We start from the raw sequence: 17910 nt of genomic DNA, 5'->3' as shown, positions 1-17910 counted from the left end.
AAAAGGAAAAAGACAAAAAAAAAAAATTAAAAAAAAAAAAAAAGCACTGGGTGTGGAGCCCAGTGTGAGGGCCCTGGGTTGAATCCCCTGCAAAATTAAGACAAGAGGCTGAGGCAGGAGGGTCACCCTGAGCTCGAGGCAGCCAGCCCAGGCAACCCAGTGCCTTTCAGATCAGACAAAAAGGGGAGGTGCAGACCTGAGCTCCTCTGGCTTCAGATACCCACGGGGCATCTGCAGGCCCAGGACTCCGGTCCCCGTCACAGAGCCCACCCATGTGGCAGGACCGGGTGGTCCTTCTAAGGGCCATGTGGCTTCTCTGGGACTCATGTCAGAGCCCGTGTCTTACAGTGTTACTATGGGGACTCTGGGGGAGCCCAACGTCCTGCTGGGGTGTCCTGTGCCATGGCCCATGCCCAGCGCCCCGGCCTGGGGTCACGTGGGTCCTGGGGCGGACAGAGAGGACACAACAGGATGCCTGGTGGAGACAATGGCAGAGGAAGCGGCCGGGCGGCTGTGCGGATGAGCCCCCAGCTGACTCCGGCTCCGGCCAGGCGGCCCCCCTATTGTCAGCGGGGACAGCTGTCGTCGCCAGGAAGCCAGGCAGAGCTCAAGTTGGGGACGGGTGGTGCTCACCCCGGCTGCCTTCTGGGGTTCACTCTTGGATTCTCTGGGCTCATTCCCTGAGGGTGCAGAGCCACAGAGCAGGGTACAGGAGCTGGCTCTGTGGCAGTGCACACCCCTGTGATCCCAGCACTCGGAAGGCTGAGGCAGGAGGGTCGCTGTGAGTTTGAGGCCGGCCTGGGCTACACAGTGAGACCCTGTCTCAAAATCTACAACCAAAAAGAATAGGGGTCCAGAGATGAGATGAAGGAGCCCCCACACTGAGAGAGCCAAGCTGGGTGCCAAGGTGCAGCCCTATAATCCCAGCTCTGGGAGGCTGAGGCAGGAGGATCCCCCGGTGGAGGCCAGCCTGGGCTATACCATGAGGCTGTCTCAAAGCATAATTTTTTTAGGGTGCTGGTGGGGGATGGGTATCAGGGCCTCAAACCTCAGAGGGACGAACTGGTTCCGTTCCCAGGCCCCACAGAGCTCCCTGGGGCGCTGAGAGCCCCACACCTGGCTCTGCCTCTGCGTTCGTGCCCTACCGGTGGTGGTGACGAAAGGGGCAGAGCTGTAACTGTGATGTTCTCAGCTTCTAGGAAATGGAGCCCTTCAGGAAACTGCTGGGGCACCCACTGTACCCCAAGCACCCCAAACAAACTGCGGCACCTAGCAACACACTTCCCCTTCCCCAGCGCCCAGGCCCGCTGGTGGCCCCAGCTGGGGCGGGTGACGTGGGGCGGGGCTATAAATAGACCAAATATAAGCAGCTTCGGGCTCTGCTTCTCCAGCTTCTCCCTCCATGGGTCACCAAGACTGTGGGGCAAGGTGGGCATGACGGCGCTCACCTGTCATCCCAGCACTCGGGAGGCTGAGGCAGGAGGATCACGGCGAGTTTGTAGCCAGCGAGTTTGAGACTGCACCTTAAAAAGACAAGGCTGTGGGGCCATGGGGGGACCTGGGTGGCAGGCATCCCTTCTTCACAGGACAAGGGCTACGAGTGTTCTGTTTCATTTTGACAAGTTCTCACTAAGGTGTCCAAGCTGGCCTTGAACTCAGCAATCCTGCCTCAGCCTCTCAAGTCCTAATGTCAATGATTTTTAAAAGTATTATTATTTTTTGAGGTACTGGGATTGGAATTCAGGACCTCACACACCTAGCACATCCCACTCCCAGCACCTGTCAATGGTTAGCTCCAGGAGTGTGCAGACTCCATGGAAATGCTCATGCTACCTTCAGCGCATAAAGTGATCGGAATAGTATGCAGGCATGAAAAGGGACTGCAGAGGGAGAGACGAGGTGGCCGTGTCTCCTCGATGCATCTTTTGGAGGGCCTGGCGCTGTGGCTCAGTGGCAGAGCAAGTGCTACAGAGGGACAGAAGAAGGATGAGAGGGAGGAAGGCGGGTGCTGAGCACAGGGATGCACGCCTGTCATCGCAGCTCTTGGGAGGCAGAGACAGGAGGATCTGGAGTCTGAGCCAGTCTGGGGACCTTGGGATTATAAAGATATTTTGTCTTAAAATTTCTTTTAAAGGCTCATGGCTCGGTCCAAAGCTCTGGTTTCAACCCCAGTGCTGTAAAGATAAAGAGATAAATAAAGAGAGAAAGAAAGAAAAATAAATCTAAGGGAAAGTGAAAAGAAAATGAAAAGAAAAAGGCCGGGCCTGAGTCACCGGACACCGTGCTCCCGGGAGCGCAGATCCCAGAGCCCGGCCTGGAAGCCACCCAAGCACCAGTCAGGGGATGACTGGAGGGGCAGAATCCGGCCGGCACACAATGGAATACTATTCAGCCCCGAAAGGGCAGAGGCCCAGCTGCGGTGCAGCATGGGGAACCTCGGAAACTGCCCAGGGCGCAGCGGCTGCAGGAAAGGTCGCCAGCCTGAGTCACGCACTGCAGTCCCGGCCTGGACACCCAGCTGCTGATGGCCGGGAGGGTAGAAGATGGGGCTCCCGGGCTTGGGTGTCCTCTGGGGCTGAACATGTGTGCTCCGGTACCAGTCGGAGGGGGGCAGTGGTGGGCAGTGGGGTGACCACACCAGGCGCTGGAGATTGCGTGCCTCAGCATGTAGCCAGATGCGGTGTTGGACCCTAACTTTTTTTTTTTTTTTTTTTTTTTTGTCTTTTTCCTTTTTATCAGTACCAGGGGTCGAACTCATGACTGCCTGCTTGCAAGGCAGGCGCTTATGCCGCTGAGCTAAATCCTCAGCCCCAGACCCTAACTTTTTTAAAGCTGAGCAGATCAACACTGAGACCCCCAGCTCACAGAGGGGCCTTCATCTTCCCATAGCACTGAGACAAGGAGGGCAGTTTTCTCCTTCTTTTCCAGGTTTGATACTTGCGCATGCATTCAACACCTTGCTGGGCAATGTCTCTGTGATGTGGGTTTGAACCTGGGAGACCCAAAGCTAGGCCCCTCACGGGCCTGAGGTCCGGCAGAGGAGAAGACCCTGAACAACAGAGCCAGTGTGAAAGCTGGGCGTGCTGGCAGGTGAAGTCCCAGCAGCAGAGGCTGAGGCAGGAGGAGCTCTGGGAGTTCAAGGTCCTGGGCTACAGACTGAGTTCGAGGCCAGCCTGGCCTACATGGAGAGAAACTCCCGTCTCAAAAAACAAACGGGTGAGCAAAAGGACACCATGGGGAGCGCTGCGAATGGGAAACTGAGGGAGGGTCACCAAGGAGAGGCATCCTGGGGTTGGGGGCTGAATAGTGTGTGGGGAAAGGGCTTGTGGAGAGGAGAGACTGGGGGTCCTGGGCAAGGCTGTTGCAGCAGGGGCGGTGGCCGTGCCAAGGCCCTGGGGCCAGCAGCCCAGGACTGGCACTGAGGGTGCAGGAGGCTGGGCCAGGACAGCGGTGAGTCTGCATCCACGGTGCCGATGTCACACCCATGCGGGGACGCCTGGCCACAGGCAGCCCCAGTCCCAGGGGACAGACAGGGAGGCACAGAGAGGGTGCCAGGAGGTGTAAGGAGTGCACAGCACTGGCCCTGTGTGACCTCCTGCCCATCCCCTGCGCAACCCCACCCCGCCCCTCCTGCCTGGGTCTGGTCTATGCTGGGTGCTGGGGCCAGAGGCGGACAGTTTGCTAAAGGCTGCAGGGTGGGGCACAGGACTCTTGCTCTGCCCCTGGACCCTCCAGGGCCCTGTCTCGGTCTCTCTGTCTCCCTAACGGGGTCCCCCTATGTTGCCCCTGAACTCCTGCCTTGCTGGGCATGGTGGCACACGCCTTTAGCGCCAGCGTGTGGAGGCTGAGGCAGGAGGATCATCATGGGCCGGAGGCCAGCCTGGGCTACCCAGTGAGCAGGGAGACCCTGTTTTCAAAGACAAAACAAAAATAGTTCTGCCTCGGCCTCCTGAGTGCTGGGATCACAAGCGTGTGCCACCGTGCCCACCTTGTCTGCTCCCTCTTTTTTTTCCTTTGGTGCCAGGAATTGAACTCACGACCTTGAGCTTGCCAGGCAGCATTGGGCCGCCTTCCCCTGCCCACCTGCACAGGTTTCAGTGGAGCCAGGGACGCAGCTCCCTGGGGTGGGGTGGGGTGGGGAACGGCTGAGCGGCCGGCAGCCCAGCCCGAGTTCCTCCAGCTGCACTGCACACCATTCCCCCACCCAGCTCTCCTCTCATTTCCTTCTCCTTTATTGGGGTCCTGGGGGTGGAACCTGGGGCTCCCCAAGGAGCTGTACCCCCACACCCCCATTACATTTGTATTTTCTTTTTAAAAAACTTCTTTTAAAAGGCCCGACATGGTGGCCCACACCTATCATCCCTGCACTCAGGAGGCTGATGCACGAGGATCTCCACAAGCTCAAAGCCAGCCCGAGCTGCCCAGGGACACCTCATCTCAAAAAAAAAGAGAGACAGTGGAAAGTAGAAAAAGAAACAGGGTTGACTGATCACGGGGAAAACCCGATGGTGAGGGTGGGTGGGCGGGTGGCACCCTGGAGGACAGGTCACCTTGGTGCAGGGTGCCCTCCCCTGGGCGGCTTTTCCAAGTGTCAGAGGAGGGACATTTCAGAAGCACTGCAGGTTGTGGCCAGCCCCAGGCCGAGGGGCTGGGGCGCAGCTGGGGGTTCTGGGGATGTGGCCGTGGGTGGCACCATGACGACTTCTCGCCCCAGTTCTGCCCTGTGGAGACACCGGGGAGCCTGGCATTGACCAGAAATGCAGGCGGCAGCCACTCATCCCCCAGGGCAGTCGTTAGAATCCCAGGGCAGATGGACAGAGGGACAGATTGCTGCCGGCTCAGGAAGAGGCCCTTGCATCTATCATAGGGGCTGCACAAGTCAAAGACCCAGGGAGATACGATCTGTTAGGATAGCTACTATCAGCAATACAGAAACAACATGCGGCTGTGGAGGAACTGGAATCCATCACTATCTGTGGAGCGGAAAACGACCCAGGGCTTCCTTGCTTTCTGTTTTTCAGATAGAGCCTTGATATGTCCTCCAGGCTGGCCTTGGACTTGCCACTCTCCTGCCTTAGCCTCCAGATCCGGGCCGTACAGGTGTGTGTCTGCTTCCTAAAACATTAACCATAGAAGTACCAGAGCTCCAGGCCTTGGGCTTCTGGGAATGGTCCCCAAAGAACTGGGAACTGGGTTTCAAAGAAGCCTCTGTCTCCCCACGTCCCTGTTCTCCGTAACAGACCAGGGCTGGACGCAGCCCAGGCGGCCTCAGTGGGTGCGCAGATAAACATCCACACAATGGCGCATTATCCAGGCTCCCAAAGGAAGGAAATTCTGACATACGCCACAAGATGGGTGACACTTGAGGACACTGCTAAATCATAAAGGACAGCTACCAGGCGGGGCACACTGGCCATGGCCGAGACTCAGAGGCTGAGGCGGGAGAGTCCCCGGTGGGCTCAGCTCAGTGAGAAGGCACCCTGGCTCCACGCAAGCACAAAAAGAAAAAATATATTTCCACTGACATAAGGCCACTAAACACAGCAGCCAGTCTGACAGAAACAGAAAGTGCAGGGCAGGAGCTAGGCTGGGAAGGGGCCTGTGGGAGGGGAGGGGTTCCTGGGGTGCAGTTTCTGTTTTACAGGCTGAAGACCTTCCGGATGTCAGCAGCACAGCAGAGTGAAAATTTCTCACCCTTCCCAGTTGTTGAGATGGTTCATTTCTATGTCACTTTTTAAAGCCACAATTAAAACTAAAAATGAAAAAGGGAAGGAAATTCCGGCATGTGCTACATCATGGATGAACCTAGAAAACTGTGCACTCGGTGGAATGAGCCCCTGCTGCCCACGGCCACGTGGAGCAAACCATGGGCGCCAGGCTGGGGTGGCGCGCCCCATGGGGACAGAGTTTCTGTGTCAGAACTCAAACAAAACAAAACCAGAACGGTTCAGAAGCCAGGGTGATGGCACATGCCCAGCAACTCAGGAGGCTGAGGCAGGAGGATCACAAGTTTGGAGTCATTTAGCAAGACCATGTGTCAAAATGAAAGCTCAGAGGGCTGGGCTGTTGCTCGGTGGTGGAGTTCTTCCTGCCTTCTATCCCCAGTGCTGCCATAGCAACACCAAGGAAGAGGACAAGACGTTAAATCCGGGCGTGGTGGGGTATACCCGTCCTCCCAGCGCTCAGGAGGCTGAGGCAGGAGGATCACTGCAAATTCAAGACCAGCCTGGGCTGCAGAGTGAGCTCAGGGTCTGCCTGAGCTGCTTAGTGAGCCCTTGTCTCAAAATGGCAAAAAAAGAAAGTTAAGATGGTGAATTTTCTGTTTGCATATTTTTATTATAATTTAAACAAAAATCCCGGGCCAGGGCGTTGGGTAGGCCTGAGGCTGGCAGTCAGATGGTCAGGTGGTGAGCAGGGCAATACCAATGACTCCCTGAAACCCTCCCTGTCCAGCTGCTGACACCAGGTTCTCTCCCGCCTTCCTTGGGAGGCTGCTACAGTCGCATAACCGGGCCAGCTTTCCAGCTGCTTCTCCAGGCAGGTAGCGGGGAAGCAGGTGCGGAGAGCCCCGCCCAGCTGCGCGGCCATGTGACTTGCTTCGACCAATGAAATACGAGATTTGAACCAAGGCTCTTGTACCCCATCTACCCAGGCAGTGAATAATTTTGACCAATAAGAGATGAGCAGGTCTGCGCATGTCTCTTGTCTTCAAGGCAGGGTTGGGTGATGCTGTGTATTCTTTTCCTTCTCCAGATCAGCTAGCCGTGTGCAAAATGAGGCTGACTGAGAAGTCAGCCTCTGTCTGATGCATGAAGTCCCTAGGACTCAGGGTCCCCAACTTGATGCCTCCCACTCTGATGGTCTTACACTGGGCACCCGAGTTGAGACTGGGGCGGCTTGGATGGAGTCAGGGGTCGGAGGCACCAGCATACAGAGACATAGGATTTGAAGGTCTTTTTTTTTTTTTTTTTTCTTTTCTGAGCCAGTGTCTTGTTATGTAGCCCAGGCTGGCCGTGAACTCCTGGCAGCCCTCCTGCCTCAGCCTCCCGAGTGTATCACCACTCCCAACAAGGCTCTCTTTCTGCAAACTCAAAATTAATGCAAAAAATCCATGATGAATAAAACTGCAACGGCTGAAATGAAGGCAAACTCAATAAGAGGGCTGTGCGGAGACACAGCGGAGCCTGAGGCAAAGGGAAAAATTCAATCTTTGTACTTAATTCGCTTTGCTTGGTCCCGCCCCTGGTAAACACGCAGGAGACCCTGCCTGGGGCTCGCTGCTGGCACAGCTGCCGCCAGCCTGAATTCCAGGGTGTTAACCCTGGGAATGACCCTCCATCCATCCTTTTATTTTTTTATTTTTTGGCAGCATTGGGGATGGAACCCAAGGAATGTTGAGATAAACCATCAGCCCTTTTATAGATTTGTTCTTGTTTTTTTCTTTCTTTCTTTTTCTTCTTCTTTTTTTTAGACAGGGTCTCACTCAGGCTGGTCTGGAACTCACTTTGTAGCCCAGGCTGGCCTCCAACTCGCAGTGATCCCCCTGCCTCAGCCTCCTTAGTGCTGGGATGACAGGTGCTGGGATGTCCAGTTTAAAATAATTTTTGATTTTGAGACAGGGGTATCTAAATCACTTACTTGTCCACAATGGGCTCAAATTGGTGATCTTCCTGCCTCAGCCTCTCAGAGTGCCGAGATGACAGAGCAGCCTGGCAGAGTCTGGCAGACTACCTCTTTGACAACAGAGTCCCAGGGTGGTGGAGGGCTTGGCACAGCTAGCGATGGGTCCTCGAGACCTTGCCAAAGGGACTCATAGCACACACAGAGTCAGCATGCATTTGGGGAAGCACCAGTTGCATTTAAGCTGCGATGCCCCCATCTGGTCACCTTTCCCTCGGGTCTTGCTTCTCAATGCGTGCATCCTCAGAACCCTTCTCACAAAGGGCCTGCACTCAGTCCCTGTCCCAGCTGCGCACTTAGGGGAAGCCGGCCCAAGGAGATCTACCACCACCATTTCCCATGCCTTCCTCCTGTCGGGTCCCATCTGCGCAGAATAGGTTTGTCATCCATCAGTGTGGTACAAATGAAACCTACAATGGGACAGGGGTGGTGACACAAGGTCTCACTGTGTAACCTAGGCTGGGCTTGACTGTGTGGTCCTCCTGCCTCAGCTTCCCAGAGTGCTTGGATGACAGGTATGCGCCACCCTGTTATACTCAACTGCAAGGCAGTCAGTTTGTTTATCCTGGCACCAACACAAACACACAGGGAAGCGTTGCTGGACTTGGCTGTTACCGTGGCTACGATGTCAGTTGGAGGGAACTGTTGTCCTCTATGTGGTCCCCCACTGTCCCCCACGCCCTGACACTGAACATGACTGTGTCCCTGGACTGGGTGAGCTCATGGCCTCCATGAGTCAGGAAATGGGGGCAGCTGAAACCCCACTTTGGGACCTCCTCCGGGTGCAGTCATCAATTGGAGAATTGTTGATTTTACTTTTGGTTTTTTGAGACAGGGCCTTGAAACCTAGCCCAGGCTGGCCTTGAACTCGAGTCGATCTTCCTGCCTCAGCCTCCTGAGTACTGGGACTTCAGGTGTGTGCTTCCAGGCCCTCCACTGGGGAAGTTATCAAGGACCCACTTCCCGGCTTGCACGCAGTGGTATCTGGATTCAGTTCCTCGTGGGCCATTGTCCTGAGGTCACCTGGGTCCTCTGTCACATGGCCCTGCCCTAGGACAACTTGGAACACAGCAGCTGGTGGGAGAGATGGAGAAGGGGGGCTGGGAGCGGACAGAAGGGGCGGTCGCTGGTCCCTAATCTTACTTGGTCACAGGTCACTGGGCCTAGTCTTCCCTGGAAGAGAGAGGATCCCCTGGGGGTGGATGCCCGGAAGTGGGGATTGATCGTGGGAGAGTTAAGGACAGCCAAAGCCTCACATTTGGGACTCGTTTCCCTCTTTACCAGACTGAGACTGGGCCCTCACACCGCTGAGCTGCCTCCCAGCCCCTTTTGTTTTAACATTGGAGACAAAGCCTCCTTGAGTGATTAAGTTGCTCTCAGGCTGAGCTAGAACCCGCAATCCTCCTGCCTCAGTCTCCTAGAAACCTGAGAGTTCAATTGCACACCACCACAGGCACACAGGGACACAGTCCTCTCCTCCGGGGGCTTTTAGGAGCCCCTGAGCTGAGCTGTTATCTTCGTGGGCACCTGGCAGTTCTGAGGCTGCTCATGCTGTGGATGAAGGAGCCATCTTCGGGGGGTGGTGGGGGCGGGGACAAAGCTCCTGGGCCCCATCCGCTCTTCCCTGGTGGCCAGGAGGAGGCTGGGAGAGGAAGTAAGTGGGGGGCGGGAGGGGAGGCCATGGGGGTGATGCCTGCCAGGCGGACACCAGGGAGTGGCTCTGGGGAGTGGCCTACCCCCTGCCCCAGGAGGAATGCGCCCAGGCTTTTCCACATTAGGAGCCCGGGCGCTGCTACCCTATGAGCTCAGGGCCAAGGAATCAACCGAGCATACAACTCCCCAGGGAGGAGCCCTGGAAACAAAGCCGGGGGCAGGGCAAGAGCAGAGGGTCCCTGGACACAGCGGGAGGCCATGTCCCCATCGGCCTGCCCGGCCCGCCGGGGGACAGTCCCTGAGGACCAGGGCAACTCCTGGAACCTCTCTCAGCCTAAGTTTCCTCCCTGTTGGCCCAGATGCTCAGGAAAAAGTTCTCGGAGGTTGGGTATGGTGGCACACACATGTCTTTTCAGCTACACAGGAGGCTGAGGTAGGAGGATTGAAAGCTCAAGGTCCCCTTGGGCAACTTAGGGTAAAGTGCAGTGCTCCCTGGGGAAAAAATAAAGCAGGAGGGGGTGCTTGGGTGCGCTCAGTGGTGGAGTACCCGCTGGTTTAGAGTGATCCTCCTGCCTCAGCCTCCTGAAAGCTGGGATTATAGGGGTGCTGCACCATGCTGAGCTTTTACCTAGGATTTATGCATTTACACACACACACACACACACACACACCTCATCCAGACCCATCATATTATATCCCTCTTCCTCCTTTCCCTGACATTCTGCCTCTTTCCCCATGATTCTGTCTGCTCCAGAACCCTCCGTAGATCCCACTTAAACCGGCACAAAAGCCGAAGCCCATCCTGTGGTCTGACTGGCCCTGCTCCCCATCCTGTCACCTCCCTGCCTAACCCTAACCCCCTCACTCACTACCCTCAGCCCCCTTGCTGTTCTGGGCACACCCTACCCCAGGACCTTTGCACTTGCTGCCCCCAACCCCTCAGGGCTCCCCCCTGCCTCACACTTCACCCTCTCAAGCACCTTCCCTGGTGCCTCCCTGAAAACTGCGCTCTGCACCTTGCTGTTTCCTCCAGAGGATCATTTTCTGATTATCAGTAGATCTGACTTCTTGCTTCCTGTCTTCTGGCTTCCGGCTGCTGCCAGGGTGGGGACTTCATCTGTTGCATTCCTCTATGGCTCTGGGCTCAGAGCAGGGCTGGGAGCTTGGATTCAGTGGCTTAGATGGAGCAAGCCTCGCCCTCGAGGGGGGGGGACGGGACTCGGTCAGCCCCACCTCCACTTGGTTTCCCAGTGTACAACCTGCCACCTGTGCTAGCTGGCATCTCCAATACTTTTATTATTATTTTGAGACAGTCTCACTAAATTGCTCAGGCTGACCTCAGACTGAAGACAGTCCTGCCTCAGCCTCCCAGGTGGCTGGGACTATAGATGTGTACCACCCCACCTGGTTTACTCGGTGTCTTTTTGAGGTTTATCTGTGTTAGTGCATTTGTCTCCTTCTCCTTCTTTCCTCCCTCCTCCCTGATTTCCTGCAGCACTAGGAACTGACCCTGCGCCCCCTGCATGCAGCTCTGTCCCAGCCTTTTTATTATTCATTCGAGACAGGGTCTCACTAAGTTGCTCCATTGTCCAGGCTGGGCTCAAGTTTCTAATCCTCCTGCCTCAGCCTCCCAAGTCTGATTATGCTTTGTATTTATTCTGAGATTGGTCTCACCCTGTTGCCCAAACTGGCCCTGAATTCCTAAACTCAAGCGATTGTCCTGCCTCGGTCTCCAGAGCAGCTGAGATTACAAAGTGGCTGAGACTGGCTAGTGTTTTACACACGCTGGTCACAGACTACTGGGCTTCCCATGGTCCACGCCCTTATCAAAATGAAAGGCGTGGGTTTGAGGTCTCAGCTCTGCTTTCTTCCTGAGGTGCTGGGGGTGAGCTCTGGGTCTCAGTACAGCACCTGCTCCCCGCTGAGCTGTAGCCCAGCTACAAAGCCACCTCTCCTGGTGCTTTTAATTTGCATTTCTCTACCAACTAGTGATGCTGAGTGTCTTTCCCTGGCCTTATTTTTATTCATTCATTATGTTTTGTTGTTTTGACAGGGTTTCACTCTGTAGCCCAGGCTGGCCTTCAACTCACAGTGATCTTCTTGCCTCAACCTCTCAAGTGCCCGGGTTATAGGTATGCGCTACCACACCTGGCTTCTGTATATAGTCTTATAAGGAAGCATTCTTCTTTTGAGAGTTTTTCAAGTATGTATTTTGGCTGCAATCCTTCCTTTCAGATACTCACTCTGCAAATATCTCCTATGTTCTGTGGTTGTCTTTTCATTTTTCTTAGGTCTTTTTTTTCCCCTCCGGGGCTCTGGGAAGGGAGCCGAGGTTTTGACACACTGGGTAAGCACTCACTACCACGCAGCAGGAAGATCTACAGGGGTCACTGCTTTTTCTGTTTCTTTTTTATTTTTTACTGGGGCACTGAATCCAAGACCTTCACACTGAGCTACATCTCTGGCCCCCTTTTTGTGTTTTAATTTTATTTTGCAATAGGGTCTCACTAAGTCACTAAATTGCCCAGGCTGATTTCAAACTTGCAATCCTTCTGCCTCGGCCTCCCAAACAGCTAGGGTGTCAGGCTTGGGCCGCCGCACCTGGGAAAATATCTACCGTTAATGGAGGGTGGTGGCTGTCGTCTACCTTCTCTGCAATCTGGGAGGCTGAGGCAGCAGCTGCAGCTCAGGGCTGAGCGGCTGGCCAGCAGGCAGGAACCCTCCTTTCAATCTCCAGCACTGAGAAAACAAAAAAGAAAAAGAAAGGAAAAGGTGTGTGCGGAGAGCGCTCCCGTTCCTGGCAGAGGAAGCTCTGGCTCCGACCTTTTCCTCCTTCGAGGCCCTCCCACAGGTCCAGGGCACAGGGACCAGGAAGCCACCGCTCCCTCCCAGGGCCACCGTCCAACTCCAGGGCCCTATCAGCCTCGCAGCCCACAGCTCTGCCCCTTGGTGGCCTTGGCTGGCTCAGGGCCCTGACACCAAAGCAGCGCCTACGCTTCTACAGGCCGGCATTCCTCCCTGGCATCCGGGGGACCCTGACCTCGAGTGACCCTGATCTCGGAGGACTCAGCCCGCAGCCTCGCCCCTTCCCACCATCCAGAGAGGGCCCAGCTTGCGCCTGCTGCCCTGCCCGGTGCCTCCCTTCCTCCTGGCCAGGCAGGCGCGCGAGGCCTCCTTGTCCCTTCCCAGTGGGGACGGCAGGCGACCCACGCCTGTCTCACGAGCGTGGGAAAAGGCAGCAAAGCTGACCACAAGAGCAGTGTGGCCCAGGAGCCGGAAGTCCAGAATCCGGGGTGAAGGGCAACTCCAGTTACACACAAATCTTAGCCTGGCAGGCCACAGCTGGGACTGCAGGCCTGTTTCCAGCTCTGTCGCTTAAACTTTCCGCTCGGGGCTGGGGCTGTGGCTTAGTGGCAGAGCTGTCGTTAGGCCTCTCCTCAAGATGTCTGCCCTGGTTTGTAGGCAGCAAGAGGAGGGTCACGATAAATCTCGGGGCCTGTCTCCACCATCTTTCCTCCGTCCCGCCACCGGCATGGTCACATGACCAGATTCCGGACCTGTGATTGGCTCCTCGGCGACACGTGACCCGAGTCTGTCCAATGAGAGGGCCTTGGGATTTTCCCAGCGGCCCTGCTGAGGTCTCGGTGTCTCTGGAGGATTAGGCTGTAGGGGAGCGGGCAAAGGACAGCGGGAGTTGATTACTTAGCACTGCCAGGTCCAGCTGTGCCTGAAGCTGACATACTTTAAACTTTTCCACTGGAGAAGCCAAGACATTCTTTTGTTTTCCCCACAAGCGCGTTTGGTTTCGATTTTCACTTGCATCTGAAACAGCCTCAGTCTGTTTTCCCTTCTAAATTTGGGTTTATTTCCGCTGCACTGGAGATCGAACTCGTGTCACTGTGCTGAGCTGGATCCCCAGACTGTCTTTTAGGTTTTGAGATAGGGTTTTGCTAAGTCCAGGCTGGCCTCGAATTTGCCAGCGTCGTGCCTCAGCTTTCCGTAGTAACAACCGTGTGCCACCCTCCACCCCCCAGACTGTTTTTTGTCTTTTTGAGACAGGGTCTCGCTGTGCAGTTCAGGCTGGCCTGGAGCTCACTTTGTAGCCCGGGCTGGTCTCCAACTTGCAGCAAACCTCCTGCCTCAGCCTCCCAAGTGCTGGAATGACAGATGTGCATCACTACGTTAGATCCCCAGGCTTCTTTTATTTTTTTTATTTTGAGACAGAGTCTCCGTGAGTCGGCCAGGCTGGGCTCAGAGTTTTGATCCTCCTGGCACAACCTCCTGAATAGCTGGGACGACAGGGGAGCACCCCCAAGCCTGGCTTCCCTCCTTTCTTAGTGTTCACCACATCCCGGCCTGAACTGCCACGAGGCCTTCAGCTCTTCCCCTGCCTCTCCTGCCTGGGCCTGTGTCCTTAGGACTCTGCCAATGCAGCTTGGAGTTTCTGCTCCCTGGCCAGGGGTCTGCCTGTCGTTGTCTTGCCAGGATGCCCCCTCTTATGTGCTGGAGACAAGGACTGTCATCTGCTCCTCAGAGTCACCTGGACCTCAGAATCCCTTCCCTGTCATGGTGCCCTGGCTCCTGTCCCCAAGCGGTACTGAAGACCCCCCGAAATCCACCCCCTTCCTGGAGAAGATGCTTTCGCCTCAGCCTACAGCCCACCCTCTGCAGCCAAGGCCCAGCTCTCCGGAAGCCCACGCTCTCACGATGCCACTTCACAGCCAAAAAAACTGTCCATATCACACAGTCAGGACCTGTGATGTTTATATTAAGAGGAGGCTGGGCAAGGAGGCACAGCCTGCCAGCCTGGCTACTCCGGAGGCTGAGGCAGGAGGATTGCAGATTTGAGTCCAGATTGGGCAACCTAGCGAGAGTGGGTCTCAAAATATAAGAAAGGGGCTGGGAGTGTAGCTTGCCTTGGCGGGCATGTGAGAGGCTCTGCAAAACAAAAATGAAAACAAAAACAAAAACACATGTCTGGATGTGATGTCCCTGGGACCACTTGAGTCCAGAATTTCGAGGCCAGTCTGGGCAACATGGAGAAGCAATGGAGACAGACAGGCAGACAGGATGCTCATTCTGGGACATGCAAAGTCACAAGGGGCTTCCAGGAGATGAAGGACGGTCAGGAGGAGCCCTTCTCGGACATGGTGCCACCAGGAGGGGAAGCCAAGGGGCCCCAAGCAAGGTGTGTTCATCGGGAGCCAGGGACAGAGAGGGACGGAGGGGAACAAGGGCAGATGGTGTGCAGACCCCAGGATCCACGCTGCTTCGAGGACACCGCTAACCCCTGGGAGGCACCACCCCCGTGGGGCCACCATGGCTGCTTCTGCATGAGGACCTACCCCTAGGGCAGGTGGCTCTCACCCAGTACGGGGAGAGAGCCTCCCCCTAGATTTGCTGCATAAGTGAATCCCAGCCTCCTGTCCCAAGAGCCTTACCTATGGCCACATGGGGCCTTGGGGTACATCTGGGTCCAAGTCCTAATGGGGTCCTCAACACGTCCCTCGGGAAGCCTCCCAGGCTTGCTCCAAAGTCAGCCCTGGCCTGGGTCAAGCCCTGTTATCAGCTCCCTGAGGGACCCCTGCCGACCACTCCCTCGAGTCCCCTCCCTAAGCTCTGGAAAATCAGAAAAAGAAAAAACCAAGGAGGACAGGGGGGCGAGAAGGGGAAAATATTTTGGTTCTTAGGAGGAGAGAAAATTGCTTGATTCGCAGCCAATTAGGGGTAATTAACCCTTCCTCGCTGCAATTACGCCTGTGCCCTCCTCAGAGCCCGGGGCCCCCCCGCTCTCCCGGAAGCTGGAGGCCCCTGTGCAGGCTGGGCTGGGGACAGGGACCCCAGGATCCCCGGGAGGCATGGGCTTGGGGGGGCTGCAGACCCGGCTGGGGCTCCGGAGGCCGCCACAGAGACCCCAGCCCCACACGAGGCGAGGCATGAAAGATGCGGGCAGAGGTGCAAGCCATCCCGAGGCTCGGGGGCACAGTTGGCTCTGGGCTGGGGACACCCACAGCCCCCACTGTTGTGTGAGTGGACGCCCTGGGGTTTGTGCTGCCCAAGGGATGGCAGAGCCCGCCACATGGGGCTCTGAGGTGCTAGACGTTGGCGACGCAGGGTGAGGTTTCTTCTCCTCTGGAGTCTTAGGAAGTGACCCGGGGGGAGCTGGGGGCCCCGTTTGCCTGCAAGAAGGCTGGACACTCCTTGTCTCCTGCCGCACAGCACGGGCCACCCTGACCTCCTTCTTGGCGCCCTTTCTGCCCCACGGCCTCTACACTTGGTGCGCATGGCAGTGGGACCCTCCTCACAGCCCTGGTTTCTTTTTTGGAGGGTGTGTGTGCGTTCCTGTGCGTGTGTGCGTGGGGAGTACGGGGCGGGGAAGAGGTGGCACAGAGGGCTGAACCTGGGGCCTTGGCACCGAGTTATGTCACCAACCCTTGCCTTTATTTATTTACCTAGAGACAGGGTCTTGTCGAGTTGCTCAACTGCCCAGGCTGAGCTGGCACTGTCGACCCTCTTGCCTCAGCCTCTTGGGTGCTCAGAGGAGAGCTATGTGCCCCCACACCGGGCTCTGATCTTCACGTGACCAGATGACAGGGCACGCGTCCGGCTGCTCCCCTGTCCCGTGTCCCGGACACCCAGGCCCCGTGTATCTGGGGCTCGATGACCGCTCTCCCCAACCCTCCTCTCCCTGGCTGGCGCTGGAGCCACCAGGGAGCCAGCGACCCACTTTCCCGCGCACTTCCACCCGCGGCCCACAGGGGGCGCTCGCGCCCCGCGCACTGGAAACAGCGTTCCCCGCGGTCCGGTGGCTCAGTCCTCGCGTCCGTCTGCTGCCGCGGTGATCTGTGGGGTGCGTGAGCCTCCGGATTCCCGCCCCGAAGTGGGGACGCCTGCTCCGTGTGCGGCCACAGGAGGGGCAGAGCGAGTCTCCGCGGGCCCCGCGTGGACGCCTGCAGGGTGGGGGTGGGGAGGGCAGGACCTTGGTGCAGACCCAGTCTGGGCTCTGAGGCCTGCTAGACCACGTCCTCTGCCTCTGTTCAAGGTCTACACGGCTCCAGCGGTCTCCAGGTCTCTGGTCTTCAGTTTCCTCCTTTGCAAAATGGGCTTTTAAAAAAACCCCAAAGTGCAGTAGGCGCTGGGATTCGGGGCTCACACACTGGGCAAGCTCTGTACCCCACGCCGCAACCTCGCCTCTGTTTATTATTTTGCAGCTGTGTCTCTCTAAGTCACTGCATTGCCCAGGTCGGCCTGACATTTGAGGTCTTCCGGCCTTGGCCTCAAGTGCCTGGGTTGACAGGAGGGCGCCACCACGTCTGAGTGTCAACAGGGCTCTTCGGGGTGGCTGGGGGGCTGGGTGATGGACACAGATTCTTGCAATAGCTGGGGGTAGGGCGCGGCACACTGGCCTGCATGTGCATGCTTGTGCGCGGACGTGCGTGTGCGGACGTGCATGTGTGTTTCGCCGTCTGTACTGAGCCCAGAGCTCTCCGGTGCCAGGCAGGCGATCAGGATGGAGCTGGGACTCCCTCCAGTCCTTTCCATGTTTCTTTCTTTACTGTTGGACTGGAGATTGAGGCTCGGAGAGCCCAGCTGCTCGGGCTAGGCTCCAGCTTTCGGTCCCGCTGCCTCAGCCTCCCAGAGTGCTGGGCTTACACCACATCTGGCTTCCTGCTTTCCTCTTGCAGGTGCTGCCGAATCGGGGAACACATATACTCATCAACGTCAATAAATAAATAGTCCGGGGGGAGCCTGGAGTAGTGGAAGGGTCTGCAACCCCAGCACTCCAGAGGCTGAGGCAAGAGGATTGCAAGTTTAAGCCCAGCCTGGGCAATTTAGCAAAACAGTGTTAAAAAAATTTTAAAAAGGGATGGTGCCGGTGCATGCCTGTAATCCCAGCACTGAGGAGGCTGAGGCAGGAGGATCACTGAGGTGCTCCATGAACTTTGGCTCTGACACTGGGCAGCCCAGGAGAAGGTGCCATGGACTGAGGGTGTGGGTGAGGCAGGAAGGCTCCCCGGGAAGGCTGACCCTCACTGGGTCCCGCTGTACTTATGATCCGTCTGCTGGACCCTGCACTGGGTTGGGTCCCATCGGAGCACATTGTGTAAGAGCTGAGCCCTGCAGCTGTGTGCGCGATCTCACTGGAGCATGACCCTGGGGAAGGAAATTACAGTGTGGCTTTCCTGTCTCAGTGGGGCCCTAAGTTCACCATGGTTCACTCTTCATGAGAAGAGGCAGCTGGGAGATGCACGGACCCCCGAGTAGGAGGGGCAGCGATCAGCATCCCTTGGGGTGTCCACAGGGACCCGTCCTCCTGGCCCCTGGATTTTGGGCCTCTGGCCTCCTGGGCATGAGAATCTAAATCATTATTTTTCCCCCTAAGTACTGGGGGTTTCCCGGGCTTGTTGGCAAACGCCTGGAACCCCAACACTTAGGGAGGCTGAGGCAGGAGAATGGTCATGAGTTTGAGGCCAGCCTGGGCTACATAACAAGACGTTGGCTCAAAAAAAGAAAAAGAAAAAAAAGCACTGGAGATTGAAACCAGGGTCTTCATACTGAGCGTGGCTTCCACCCCAG

Source organism: Cavia porcellus, unplaced genomic scaffold, assembly GCF_034190915.1.
Source record: "Cavia porcellus strain 051 isolate PalLab524CR breed Dunkin Hartley unplaced genomic scaffold, mCavPor4.1 scaffold_17, whole genome shotgun sequence".
Classification (NCBI taxonomy): Eukaryota; Metazoa; Chordata; class Mammalia; order Rodentia; family Caviidae; genus Cavia; species Cavia porcellus.
The sequence above is the reverse complement of the archived record's forward strand: the minus strand, read 5'-3'. Positions refer to the sequence as shown.